General features: G+C 39.8%; 1 protein-coding gene across 2 annotated transcripts in view; it reads right to left on the bottom strand.

Moving 5' to 3' along the window:
* The window catches only part of NXPH1 (neurexophilin 1), a 418,279-nt gene that overhangs the window by 363,491 nt on the left and 40,941 nt on the right, over nucleotides 1–13,847 (bottom strand). The gene's annotated exons all lie outside the window — the stretch shown is intronic.

Raw genomic sequence — 13,847 nt, forward strand, 5'->3', positions numbered from 1 at the left:
AACAAGTGGTTATTGCTAGATATTGAATTCTAGTGATTTTATTTTCCTGATAATTTTATGCAATGTATTTCTCTTTCAATCAGAAGGCATACACATATTTCCATTTTTCAAAATGTAATTTTACAATATTATTGTGACTGGAAGCAATAGGATCATTCTTTTAGATTTTTCTCTCATACTATAATTTTATGATAAAAATTTAAAAGCTTGTCAATATTAGGCATTTATTTGTAACTTCTCAGTGGCAAGTTGTCCCTGATATATAGGAGACTCTGACAAGGACCAGACCACCCAAGATAGTAGCTAGGTGCTCAAAGGTTTTTCACTGCCCCCTGGGAGACCCCCGGCCTCTTGAGCATGATACTGGTGGCTCTGGAAGCATGAAGAAACAGGAAGGATGGCTAAAGGGCACAGCATGCTGAGGATTCCAGGCAGGAAGCTCAAAGCCAAGGCATGGGCAGACATGAGGACTGACCTTGCTTATCCTTCACATATTTGAAATATTTATCTCCTCGTACATAAATAAGGGATAATAAAAATACACAAACGGATACACTTGTGTGTATAACATAATAATATATTATTATTTATATGAAACCTGATGAAATTTTCAGGCTCATTTAGCCAGTTGTCAAATGACCAGAAAAGCAGCCAGGAGCTATGGACCGAGATATTTTAGGATAATGGAATGCTAAATCGGAGAGACAGATTAGTTACAAGCATTTGATTCTCAACAGATTTCACACCTCCCTCTCTACCCCCCCATTCCAATAGCCATATCTGCTAGTTGAATAATGAAGTTTAAATTCTCTTGGACTGTTATCATAGCTGCAGCAGCAATCTTTTAACATAGTGCTTGCTCATTCAACTCCTATTATAATTTCCAGTGAAATAAAATATCACAAAGTCATTCAAATTCATAGACTAAAGATATATCTGTAGTGACAAAGTAAAGTATAGGATAAAATTCATTATCCTGATAAATTGATGAACATGGACAGTCACTCTGAATAATTCGAGCTAAAGGAACTTTACTCTCAATGGTTGGATATTTTTGGCCTGATTTATCCACATAATTGCCTCAGCTCTCCATTTCATTTTGCCCATGTCAACAAAGCGAAGTCTCCATACTTGATTTTGAAAGCTTCACTATTTCATGTCACGTTAGCAAGAGAGATGCACACAGCAAATTCTGGATGGGTTCTGTGACAAATGACTTCTATGGTCTGCACGTGTCTCTTCAGTGACAGCTGCTGGGAAGAAACATCACCTCCCAGCTGCACAACTTGATCCTTCTCTCCCTTGTGAATTAGGAGGAATTGAATGTTTGGCTTTAAAGTGGCACTTCACACTCCTCTCATTGAATATCACAACTGTGCCCAGACGAAAGGAAACAAAAGGCCCATCACTGGCAACTGATGGAAGAAAAAATAGCTCTCTCATTTCAGAGATAATAAGCAGGATGTTCCCCTGCAGCCTTTCTTCTTAATTCTCCTTATTGTATTTTATTAAATGATGCAGTTTGAAATTAAGGCTCTGGCAACCTTCGTGCACACTCTGCATAAACAAGCAAAACAGAAACACAGTTCAAAGGGCAAGTATAAGCCCTTCCTAAAAGCCATCTGCTTTCTTTTTGTTATGAAACTTCAATTCATCAGCAAAACTCCAAAGAAAATATTTATAGCAGAAGCGTAAACCTGCATTCTGAAGCTGCTTTGAGGCAGGATTAACAGAACGTTAGAAAACTTGGTTAGAGACCTTCAAGATGGCGGAGGAGTAAGACATGGAGATCACCTTTCTCCCCACAAATACATCAGAAATACATCTACATGTGGAACAACTCCTACAGAACACCTACTGAATGCTGGCAGAAGACCTCAGACTTCCCAAAAGATATATATATTTTACTTTTTCTCTTTTTGTGAGTGTGTATGGGTATGCTTCTTTGTGTGATTTTGTCTGGATAGCTTTGCTTTTACCATTTCTCCCAGGGTTCTGTCTGTCCTTTTTCTTCTTCTTTTTTTTTTTTTTTTTTACTTTTTAATTTTTTTTATTTTAATAACTTTATTTTATTTTATATTTTTCTTTCTTCCTTCCTTCCTTCCTTCTTTCCTTTCTTTTTTTTTCTCCCTTTTCTTCTGAGCTGTCTGGCTGCCAGTGTCTTGGTGCTCCAGGCGGGTGTCAGGCCTGTGCCTCTGAAGTGGGAGAGCTGACATTGGTCCACCAGAAACTTCCCAGCTCCATGTAATATCAAACGGCAAAAGTTCTCCCAGAGATCTCCACCTCAATGCTAAGACCCAGCTGAACTCAATGACCAGCAAACTACAATGCTAGACACCCTATGCCAAACAACTAGCAAGACAGGAAAACAACCTCGCACATTAGCAGAGAGGCTGCCTAAAATCATAATAAGGTCACAGACACCCCAAAACACACCACTGGACATGATCCTGCCCACCAGAAAGACAAGACCCAGCCTCATCCACCAGAACACAGGCACCACTCCCCTCCACCAGGAAGCCTACACAACCCCCTGAACCAACCTTATCAACTGGGGGCAGACACCAAAAACAATGGGAACTACGAACCTGCAGCCTGCGAAAAGGAGACCCCAAACACAGTAAGTTAAGCAAAATGAGAAGACAGAGACTGCCTCTTGTGAGAACACCAGAATCACAACTAGCTGCTGGACAATCATTGACAGGAAGACACTGGAACTCACCAAAAAAGATACCCCACATACAAAGACAAAGGAGAAGCCACAATGCGATGGTAGGAGGGGCACAATCACAGAAAAATCAAATCCCATAACTGATGGGTGGGTGACTCACAGACTGGAGAACACGTATACCACAGAAGTCCACCCACTGGAGTGAAGGTCCTGAGCCCCACGTCAGGCTGCCCAACCTGGGGGTCTGGCAACAAGAGGAGGAATTCCTAGAGAATCAGACATTGAAGCCTAGTGGGATTTGATTACAGGACTTCGACAGGATTGGGGGAAACAGAGACTCCACTCTTGGAGGGCACACACAAAGTAGTGTGCGCATTGGGACCCAGGGGAAGGAGCAGGGACCCCAGGGGAGACTGAACCAGACCTACCTGCTAGTGTTGGAGGGTTTCCTGCAGAGGCGGGGGGTGGTTGTGGCTCACTGTGGGGACAAGGACACTGGCGGCAGAAGTTCTGGGAAGTACTCCTCGGCATAAGCCCTCCCAGAGTCTGTCATTAGCCCCACAAAAGAGCCCAGGGAGGCTCCAGTGTTGGGTTGCCTCAGGCCAAACAACCAACAGGGAGGGAACCTAGCCCCACCCATCAACAGTCAAGCAGATTAAAGTTTTACTGAGCTCTGCCCACCAGAGCTACAGTCAGCTCTACCCACCACCAGTCCCTCTCATCAGGAAACTTACACAAGCCACTTAGATAGCCTCATCCACCAGACGGAAGACAGCATAAGCAAGAAGAACTACAACGCTGCAGCCCGTGGAACAAAAAACACATTCACAGAAAGATAGACAAGATGAAAAGGCAGAGGGCTATGTACCAGATGAAGGAACAAGATAAAACCCCAGAAAATCAACTAAATGAAGTGGAGATAGGCAACCTTCCAGAAAAAGAATTCAGAATAATGATAGTGAAGATGATCCAGGACCTCGGAAAAACAATGGAGGCAAAGATCGAGAAGATGCAAGAAATGTTTAACAAAGACCTAGAAGAATTAAAGAACAAACAAACAGAGATGAACAATACAATAACTGAAATAAAAACTACACTAGAAGGAATCAATAGCAGAATAACTGAGGCAGAAGAACGGATAAGTGACCCGGAAGACAGAATGGTGGAATTCACTGCTGTGGAACAGAATAAAGAAAAAAGAATGAAAAGAACTGAAGAGAGCCTAAGAGACATCTGGGACAGCATTAAACACAACAACATTCGCATTATAGGGGTCCCAGAAGGAGAAGAGAGAGAGAAAGGACCAGAGAAAATACTTGAAGAGATTATAGTCGAAAACTTCCCCAACATGGGAAAGGAAATAGGCACCCAAGTCCAGGAAGCGCAGCAAGTCCCATACAGGATAAACCAAAGGAGAAACACGCCAAGACACATAGTAATCAAATTGGCAAAAATTAAAGACAAAGAAAAATTATTGAAAGCAGCAAGGGAAAAACGACAAATAACATACAAGGGAACTCCCATAAGATTAACAGCTGATTTCTCAGCAGAAACTCTACAAGCCAGAAGGGAGTGGCATGATATACTTAAAGTGATGAAAGGGAAGAACCTACAACCACGATTACTCTACTCAGCAAGGATCTCATTCAGATTCGATGGAGAAATCAAAACCTTTACAGACAAGCAAAAGCTAAGAGAATTCAGCACCACCAAACCAGCTTTACAACAGATACTAAAGGACTTCTCTAGGCAGGAAACACAAGAGAAGGAAAAGACCTACAATAAAAAACCAAAAACAATTAAGAAAATGGTAATAGGAACATACATATTGATAACTAACTTAAATGTAAATGGATTAAATGCTCCAACCAAAAGACATAGACTGGCTGAATGGAAACAAAAACAAGACCCGTATATATGCTGTATACAAGAAACCCACTTCAGACCTAGGGACACATACAGACTGAAAGTGAGGGCATGGAAAAAGATATTCCATGCAAATGGAAATCAAAAGAAAGCTGGAGTAGCAACTCTCATATCAGACAAAATAGACTTTAAAATAAAGACTATTACAACAGACAAAGAAGGACACTACACAATGATCGAGGGATCAATCCAAGAAGAAGATATAACAATTATAAATATATATGCACTCAACATAGGAGCACCTCAATACATAAGGCCACTGCTAACAGCTATAAAAGAGAAAATCGACAGTAACACAATAATAGTGGGGGACTTTAACACTCCACTTTCACCAATGGACAGATCATCCAAAATGAAAATAAATAAGGAAACACAAGCTTTAAATGATACATTAAAGAAGATGGACTTAATTGATATTTACAAGACATTCCATCTAAAAACAACAGAATACACTGTCTTCTCAAGTGCTCATAGAACATTCTCCAGGATAGATCATATCTTGGGTCACAAATCAAGCCTCAGTAAATTTAAGAAAATTGAAATCATATAAAGTATCCTTCCTGACCACAACGCTATGAGACTAGATATCAATTACAGGAAAATATCTAGAAAAAATGCAAACACATGGAGGCTAAACAATACACTACTAAATAACCGAGAGATCACTGAAGAAATCAAAGAGGAAATCCAAAAATATCTAGAAACAAATGACAATGAAAACACGATGACCCAAAACATATGGGAGGCGGCAAAAGCAGTTATAAGAGGGAAGTTTATAGCAATACAATCCTACCTCAAGAAACAAGAAATATGTCAAATAAACACTGTAAACTTACACCTAAAGCAATCAGAGAAAGAAGAACAAAAGGAAAGAAATCATTAAGATCACATCAGAAATAAATGAAAAAGAAATGAAGGAAACAGTAGCTAAGATCAATAAAACTAAAAGCTGGTACTTTGAGAAGATAAACAAAATTGATAAACCACTAGCCAGACTCATCAAGAAAAAAAGGGAGAAGACTCAAATCAATAGAAATAGAAATGAAAAAGGAGAAGCAACGACTGACCCTGCAGAAATACAAAGGATCATGAGAGATTACTACAAGCCCCTATATGCCAATAAAATGGAAAACCTGGAAGAAATGGACAAATTCTTAGAAAAGCACAACATTCCAAGACTGAACCAGGAAGCAATAGAAAATATAAACAGACCAATCACAAGCACTGAAACTGAAATTGTGATTAAAAATCTTGCAATAAACAAAAGCCCAGGACCAGATGGCTTCACAGGCGAATTCTATCAAACACTTAGAGAAGAGCTATCACCTATCCTTCTCAAACTCTTCCAAAATACAGCGGAGGAAGGAACACTCTCAAACTCATTCTAAGAGGCCACAATCACCCTGATACCAAAACCAGACAAAGATGTAACAAAAAAAGAAAACTACAGGCCAATATCACTGATGAACACAGATGCAAAAATCCTCAACAAAATACTAGCAAACAGAATTCAACAGCACATGAAAAGGATCATACACCGTGATCAAGTGGGGTTTATCCCAGGAATGCAAGGATTCTTCAATATATGCAAATCAGTCAATGTGATACACCATGTTAACAAATGGAAGAATAAAAACCATATGATCATCTCAATAGAGGCAGAAAAAGCTTTCAACAAAATTCAACACCCGTTTATGATAAAAACTCTCCAGAAAGTAGGCATAGAGGGAACTTACCTCAACATAATAAAGGCCATGTATGACAAACCCACAGCCAACATCGTTCTCAATGGTGAAACACTGAAACCATTTCCTCTAAGATCAGGAACAAGACAAGGATGTCCACTCTCACCACTATTATTCAACATAATTTTGGAAGTTTTAGCCACAGCAATCAGAGAAGAAAAAGAAATAAAAGGAATCCAAATTGGAAAAGAAGAAATAAAACTGTCACTGTTTGCAGATGACATGATACTATACATAGAGAATCCTAAAGATGCTACCAGAAACGTACTAGAGCTAATCAATGAATTTGGTAAAATAGCAGGATACAAAATTAATACACAGAAATCTCTTGTATTCCTATACACTAATGCTGAAAAATCTGAAAAAGAAATTAAGGAAACACTCCCATTTACCATTGCAACAAAAAGAACATAATACCTAGGAATAAACCTGCCTAAGGAGACAAAAGACCTGTATGCAGAAGAGGATAAGACACTGATGAAAGAAATTAAAGATGATACAAACAGATGGAGAGATATACCATGTTCTTGGATTGGAAGAATCAACATTGTGAAAATGATTCTACTACCCAAAGCAATCTACAGATTCAGTGCAATCCCTATCAAACTACCAACGGCATTTTTCACAGAGCTAGAATAAAAAATTTTACAATATTATGGAAACACAAAAGACCCCAAATAGCCAAAGCAATCTCGAGAAAGAAAAACGGAGCTGGAGGAATCAGGCCCCCTGACTTCAGACTGTACTACAAAGCTACAGTAATCAAGACAGTGTGGTACTGGCACAAAAACAGAAATACAGATCAATGGAACAGGATAGAAAGCCCAGAGATAAACCCACACACATATGGTCACCTTATCTTTGGTAAAGGAGGCAAGAATATACAATGGAGGAAAGATAGCTTCTTCAATAGGTGGTGCTGGGAAAACTGGACAGCTACATGTAAAAGAATGAAGTTAGAACACTCCCTAACACCATATACAAAAATAAACTCAAAATGGATTAAAGACCTAAACGTAAGGCCAGACACTATAAAACTCTTAGAGGAAAACATAGGCAGAACACTCTATGACATAAATCACAGCAAGATCTTTCTTGACCCACCTCCTAGAGAAATGGAAATAAAAATAAAGAAATGGGACTTAATGAAACTTAAAAACTTTTGCACAGCACAGGAAAACTTAAACAAGACGAAAAGACAACCCTCAGAATGGGAGAAAATATTTGCAAATGAAGCAACTGACAAAGATTTAATCTCTAAAATTTACAAGCAGCTCATGCAGCTCAATATCATAAAAACAAACAACCCAATCCAAAAATGGGCAGAAGACCTAAATAGACATTTCTCCAAAGAAGATATACAGATTGCCAACAAACAGATGAAAGGATGCTCAACATTACTAATCATTAGAGAAATGCAAATCAAAGCTACAATGAGGCATCACCTCACACGAATCAGAATGGCCACTATCAAAATGGCTACATACAATAAATGCTGGAGAGGGTGTGGAGAAAAAGGAACCCTCTTGCACTGTTGGTGGGAATGTAAAATGATACAGCCACTGTAGAGAACAGTATGGAGGTTCCTTAAAAAACTAAAAATAGAACTACCATATGACCCAGCAATCCCACTACTGGGCATATATCCTGAGAAAACCATAATTCAAAAAGAGTCATGTACCACAATGTTCATTGCAACACTATTTACAATAGCCAGGACATGGAAGCAAGCTAAGTGTCCATCAACAGATGAATGGATAAAGAAGATGTGGCACATATATACAATGGAATATTACTCAGCCATAAAATGAAATGAAATTCAGTTATTTGTAGTGAGGTGACGTAGAGAATGGACTTGAGGACACGGGGAGGGAGAAGGGTAAGCTGGGACGAAGTGAGAGAGTGGCATGGACATATATACACTGTCAAATGTAAAATAGATAGCTAGTAGGAAGCAACCACATAGCACAGGGAGATCAGCTCGGTGCTTTGTGACCACCTAGAGGGGTGGGACAGGGAGGGTGGGAGGGAGATGCAAGAGGGAGGGGATTTGGGGATATATGTATACATATAGTTGATTCACTTTGTTATACAGCAGAAACTAACACAACATTGTAAAGCAATTATACTCCAATAAAGATTTTTTTTTAAAAAAGAAAACTTGGTTAGATTGTGTCAAGTACTAACCAACCTAGAAGTAGTCATTTAACCTGTCTCATTTACTCACTCAACCTTTTGTTCACTTGTTCATCCATTCAAGAATATTTCTTTAAGACCCTTAATGTGCCAAGAACTGTGGCAGGTGCCTCTGTTTCCACATCATTAAATGAAGATAATAAATATACCAGCTATGCCATGCCTACCTCTCAAGGTTGCTGAAAGTACTGCTACAAACTATAAAACAAATAAAAGTATCTGTGTTTATTTTCCACTAATAAGTCACCAGAAGAAAGTGCAACAGTTATTTAGTTACCTATGCAAAAAATTTAAATATGATTATAACTTAGAGGAGATTTTATTTTAAATGTCCACTAGCACAAACTTTCTGCTAATTTTCACTCTGGTAAATGTAATAAAATACTTTCCTCTCCCTATCCTTACCCATTGCTCTCTCAAGGGAGGGAAACCAATGATTCAGGCACTATAAATTTTCTTAATCACATTGAATAAACATACAAGTAAATATACATGACAATAATACTGACATATAGTCCAATTTTACTAAACAGAATGTCACTCTGAACTTCCTTTTTCATTTTCCTCACAATTTATGCCCTTCTGATCTGATGGTAGCTTATAACCATGGCTTATAGTGAAATAAGACAGGACTCTAGAGATTTTGCATGAAGAGAAAGAAAACTTCATGGTGTTCAACAACTAGGTTGGGATGAGGATATCTGTTTCCACAGCATATTCTAGTCTATCCTAACAAATTTAGAAATTGTACCAGTGATAAAAGGCCATAACAAAGAAACCTAAAATATGTAGCAACGGCTTAGCAATTAGACAGAAGGCAGTGAGGTATCCAGTGTTTGATCCATTTTACACAGTGGGAAAGCATTTGGTAAAATTATTTCCTGTGGTAATTTGGGAAGCAGACAATATGCTTCTGAGCCCACTGGTTTAGGGGAAGAATGTTGAAAGCAAATTTTAGCTATAGTTGACATAAGTTTACAAGGATGAAATAAACTCAAACAGAAATGACAGGAATGGGAATAGCTCAGAAATTTAGGGACTTGCAAATTGAAAAAGTGACTACTTCTAGAGCTCAGAGATTAAAACTGGGAATCTCCAAAGACTCTGCAACAAAATCACAGTGAATCTTTCCTGTCAGATGAAATGACTCAAGACAAAGATCAAGTTAAGTGTGTGAATTTCCCACCTATTATCCAGACATCTTCAAGGTAGCCACCATAAAGTTGACAGAGAAATGCATGGACGTGTGAAGCAATGAAACAAAGCAGATTGTAGAACTTTGTCTAGAAGAGAACTTTAGGTGTGATCACTGGCACATAGAGCTTGTTGGAAGCAAATACATCAGAAGCCTACTATGTTTGGGAGGGAAATGCATTGCCAAATAAACCATGAGTCTGCACTTAAAAAACTATTGACATTTTGAGACTTGCAACTCTAGGGTCCCCAGTGTTCCATGAGAAAGCAGGTTGCTGAGAAAACTGTGCAGCTACCAAGGAGATCATGTTCCCCAACACTCACTTCAGAGGTGTTAAAGAGACTAATGGAAAAGAAAGAACATCTCAGAGGGCACAGCTTGCAGCCATGGAGTACAACAGATGAAAGAACTGCTCTCAAGCCTCAGAACCAAGGCCTAATCCAGGAACACACCACCCCAGGTGAGAGGAGCCTTTACCAAGTCTTCCCAGTGGGATTTCATCATTGCTGTGTGTCCTCAATCTTCCCCTTTCCAGGTAGGAATGTGTACTGTAGTTATCCTGCCGCTTTCCACCAATATATATCCAGTAGAGGTGGGAAGTTTATATAATTTTCCTTTCAGTTCGTAGGTCACCTGATCACGAAGAGCTTCACATAGAACTCATGAAGAGGCCTACGTATTCCATAGAACTTGATGTAGTGACTGGATTGGACTTTGGGATGTCTCTCCTAAGGCTGGCTTGAGATGGCCTATGTGTGTGAATAAGGGAGTAATTGGAGATTTGATGACTAGAAGGGAAGACAGTGGAGAGACTATAAGAGCCTATCTAATATTAACGTGTTTCTCTACATTTCCAAGCCCCATGAACCGAAGTGGGATCGTGCAATCAGATCATGCCAGTGGAAGGTGAGCAAAAGGGATATGTAACCTCCCACCTAAATATTCTCCTGTTCTTTCCTTTTCCCTGCTCTGGTGACCTGGGAGGCTATGTAATCCAGACGGTGTAGCTACAAGATGGAGAAGGGGTAGAGTGATTATAGTTAATAACACTGCATTATGTCCTTGAAAGTTGCTGGAAGAGTAAATCTGAAGTGCTCTCACTACAGAAAGGAAATGGTAGTCATACATGACGAAGGTGTTAGCTAACATCGTGGTAGTAATCATTTTCCAGTACATAAGTATATAAAATTAACACGTACACTTTAAATTCACACAATGTTACATGTCAGTTATATCTCAATAAAGCTGGAAAAAATGGAGGAGGGCATCAGATTCTGCATGACAGAGAAATATGTATTATTTGTGTAGAGTCACTAGGATTCAAGGGTTTATTTGTTACCCCAGCATAGCCTAGATTAGATTAACTAATATATTATGCAATATAAACCTCATCCTCATTCTCCCCACAAAATTTTTAGCAGGGGCTATGCTGATGACTAAACTTTTTGGTGTGAATAAATGGAGAAGAATGGGTCTGAAAAGATTCTGTCAGTGTTTGGGTTAAAGTGAACTGAAAATATTATGTGCAAACGAAGATGCACATTGCCATGAGAAACAGCTGATACGTAAGTGACACTTAAGTAACTACCTCTTGGCTCCCAGTGTTCCTCTCTCTGGATACAAGAAGCAGATTTCAAAACAATCACCATGGGATATCCTAGCTTCATCCTGGGCCAGAATTTGAACACATCTGGGTGTATCTCATATAATGGTGTGGCAAACTTCCAGAAGTGTATTTACTGGGAGTACAAAGGAGCCTCCTAGGAAAACACTCATCCTTAAGAAGGAAAGAGTTGGGCACGTCGAAGTTGACCCAACACCAGAGCTCTAATCACTGAAGGGGAGAAATGTGCTGGGCGTAACATGGCATCTTCACACATTTCTTTCTCTGGTCCAGTCTCTAAGCCCTAGGAAGACAAGGGGCTATAAATAAAACCTAAGATTTATTTAATTTAAATGTCTTCAAGATATCTGGTGTATTCAAGATATCATGGTGTAACCATGTAACAGAGAATAGAACAAACAAGGCATTTCTGTAACTTTGCCATTCTTCCCTGGACAAAGCTTTGGCACCTTGAAACACTTGTTGTTGAGGCCAGAGAACCAGCTGGCAGTAGAAAGATGGAGCAAGAGCTGCTACCAGTGCAGTATCAACATGCCAGGTGGAACAGGAGTGTCCAGCAGAACTGGTAGTAGGACCCAGCGGGTGCCATCTGGCTGATCACCAGATTTTCATGAGCAGTTATGAAAACACTGCCTAAGGGCCCCAAGAAATAGTCAGGGCCAGAGAGAGAGGACTTTACCAGGAAATGAATTCTTGGGTGACTGAGTGGAGGGTAGTTAGCTTTTATTGTATAAAAATACCCCAAACGTATGGACATAATATAAGAACCATTCATTATTTCTGACAAGTCTAGGAGTCACAGCTCTGGTGACCTGGGCTGGGCTTGGTTTATCTCATCTGGGCTCACTCATGTGTCTGTGGTCAATGATCAGGTCAGCTGGGGACTTGCTGAATCAGGTGGCCTTGGCTGAAACAGTTCAGCTTTCCTCCAAATGTTTCTCACATACCTCCGGTGAATTCACCCAGGCTTGTCCCCATAGGTGGAGGCGGGGGTCCGGGAGAAAGAAAGAGAAAGAGCAAAACAGCACAGAACTTCTTGAGGCCTAGGCTTGGACCTGGAACACCATCAATTCCACCCCATATTGTAAGTCAAAGCAAATCACAAGGCCAGGTCATATTAAGGGGTGTGGGTATAGACTGCACCTCTTGATGGGAACATCTGCGAAGTCATTGAGAGGGAGGCAGATGCTGACAGGGAAATGACCGACGCAGTTTTTGCAATCAATCCACCACATCTGGGTTATTGCTTTTATCATGATACCGTATGTATAGGAGAAACTTGGACTCTCCATAAGTTTCCCAGAACTCTAAAGTTGGAAGGATTTTAGTGATTATTGTTTACTCCAACCTAATTTCAGAGAGAAGAAATCTGAGGCCCAAAGAGGTTATGTAATTTGATTAATTTCTCATAGGCAAAGGAGGAATAGAAATTACTTCTGTTTCAGCTCAGAGCTCTTTCTACCACACTGCACTCTCCTCTCTTCCAAGGATACCTTTAGCATACAACAAAATTTGGTTTTGTTCTCCATTTTTTTACCCACCACTTTTGCCATGAAACAGTTATCTGGAAAAGCACCAACAGTAGCCAATAAAGACTTTTGGTCTCTCAGCCTTGATACTCTCACTGAGGCCCCGTCCTGCTCTGCTGCGACGTGAGCTCTGCCCGTGAGTATACTGCCCGAGCCCTCTCCCACAGTGAATTTCCGTGGTCCTAAATATCTGCCCCGTCACATGACTCTCCCTCCCTACAGAACCAACCTGACCCAGAGGGTCCCAGAATTGGCTGAGCAATGTCTGTATTTGCCTCAACATTTTATGCTCTTAATGCTTCTAGAACTGTCCTCACAAACAGTTGCTAACCTTAATTTTACAATTTTCCCTTCCTATTTGCATAAATAGTTACAATTCTGTGTTCCTCAACTGCAGTTTTTCTCCAGAATCTATATTACAGGCCAGAAAATTGAAAGTTCAGTACATATTTCCTACCTCAAAGGATTATAAACCCATTTTAACTGACAAGCTGTTAGAAACATAGCTACCCCTTATGTTTTTAACTTGAATGAGAGGGATCAAGGAAGAGAGAAGGTATAGCTTTCCGGCAATGGGATCTTGATCGCTTAAGGGCTTGGAGCCTGAGGGCAGGGTTGAGGGTCAAGTACATCGGGTGCTGTCACACTCCTAGGCAAGCACACACGGAAATGACTTGTTACTGAAGAGGGCTGCTCCCTGTACACAGAGCATGACAATAGACAGGAAAGCTTCAGATTTTTAGTCATTTCTATGGTTCATCTCTGTTTTTATGGACATCCCAGCAGAGTTCACCTCATTAGCCATTATTGAGATTTTAATTCTTGAGTTAATCCTGTGTTCATTCATCAGAATGAATATTAATATCTTTCTAATGTAATTTTTAATTAAATATAGCACCACCATTATAACACCCCAAAGATCTAAATAGAGTTTGAAAGAGAAGACAGACACTATCACAAT

Source organism: Balaenoptera physalus, assembly GCF_965194825.1.
Source record: "Balaenoptera physalus genome assembly, chromosome: 8".
Classification (NCBI taxonomy): Eukaryota; Metazoa; Chordata; class Mammalia; order Artiodactyla; family Balaenopteridae; genus Balaenoptera; species Balaenoptera physalus.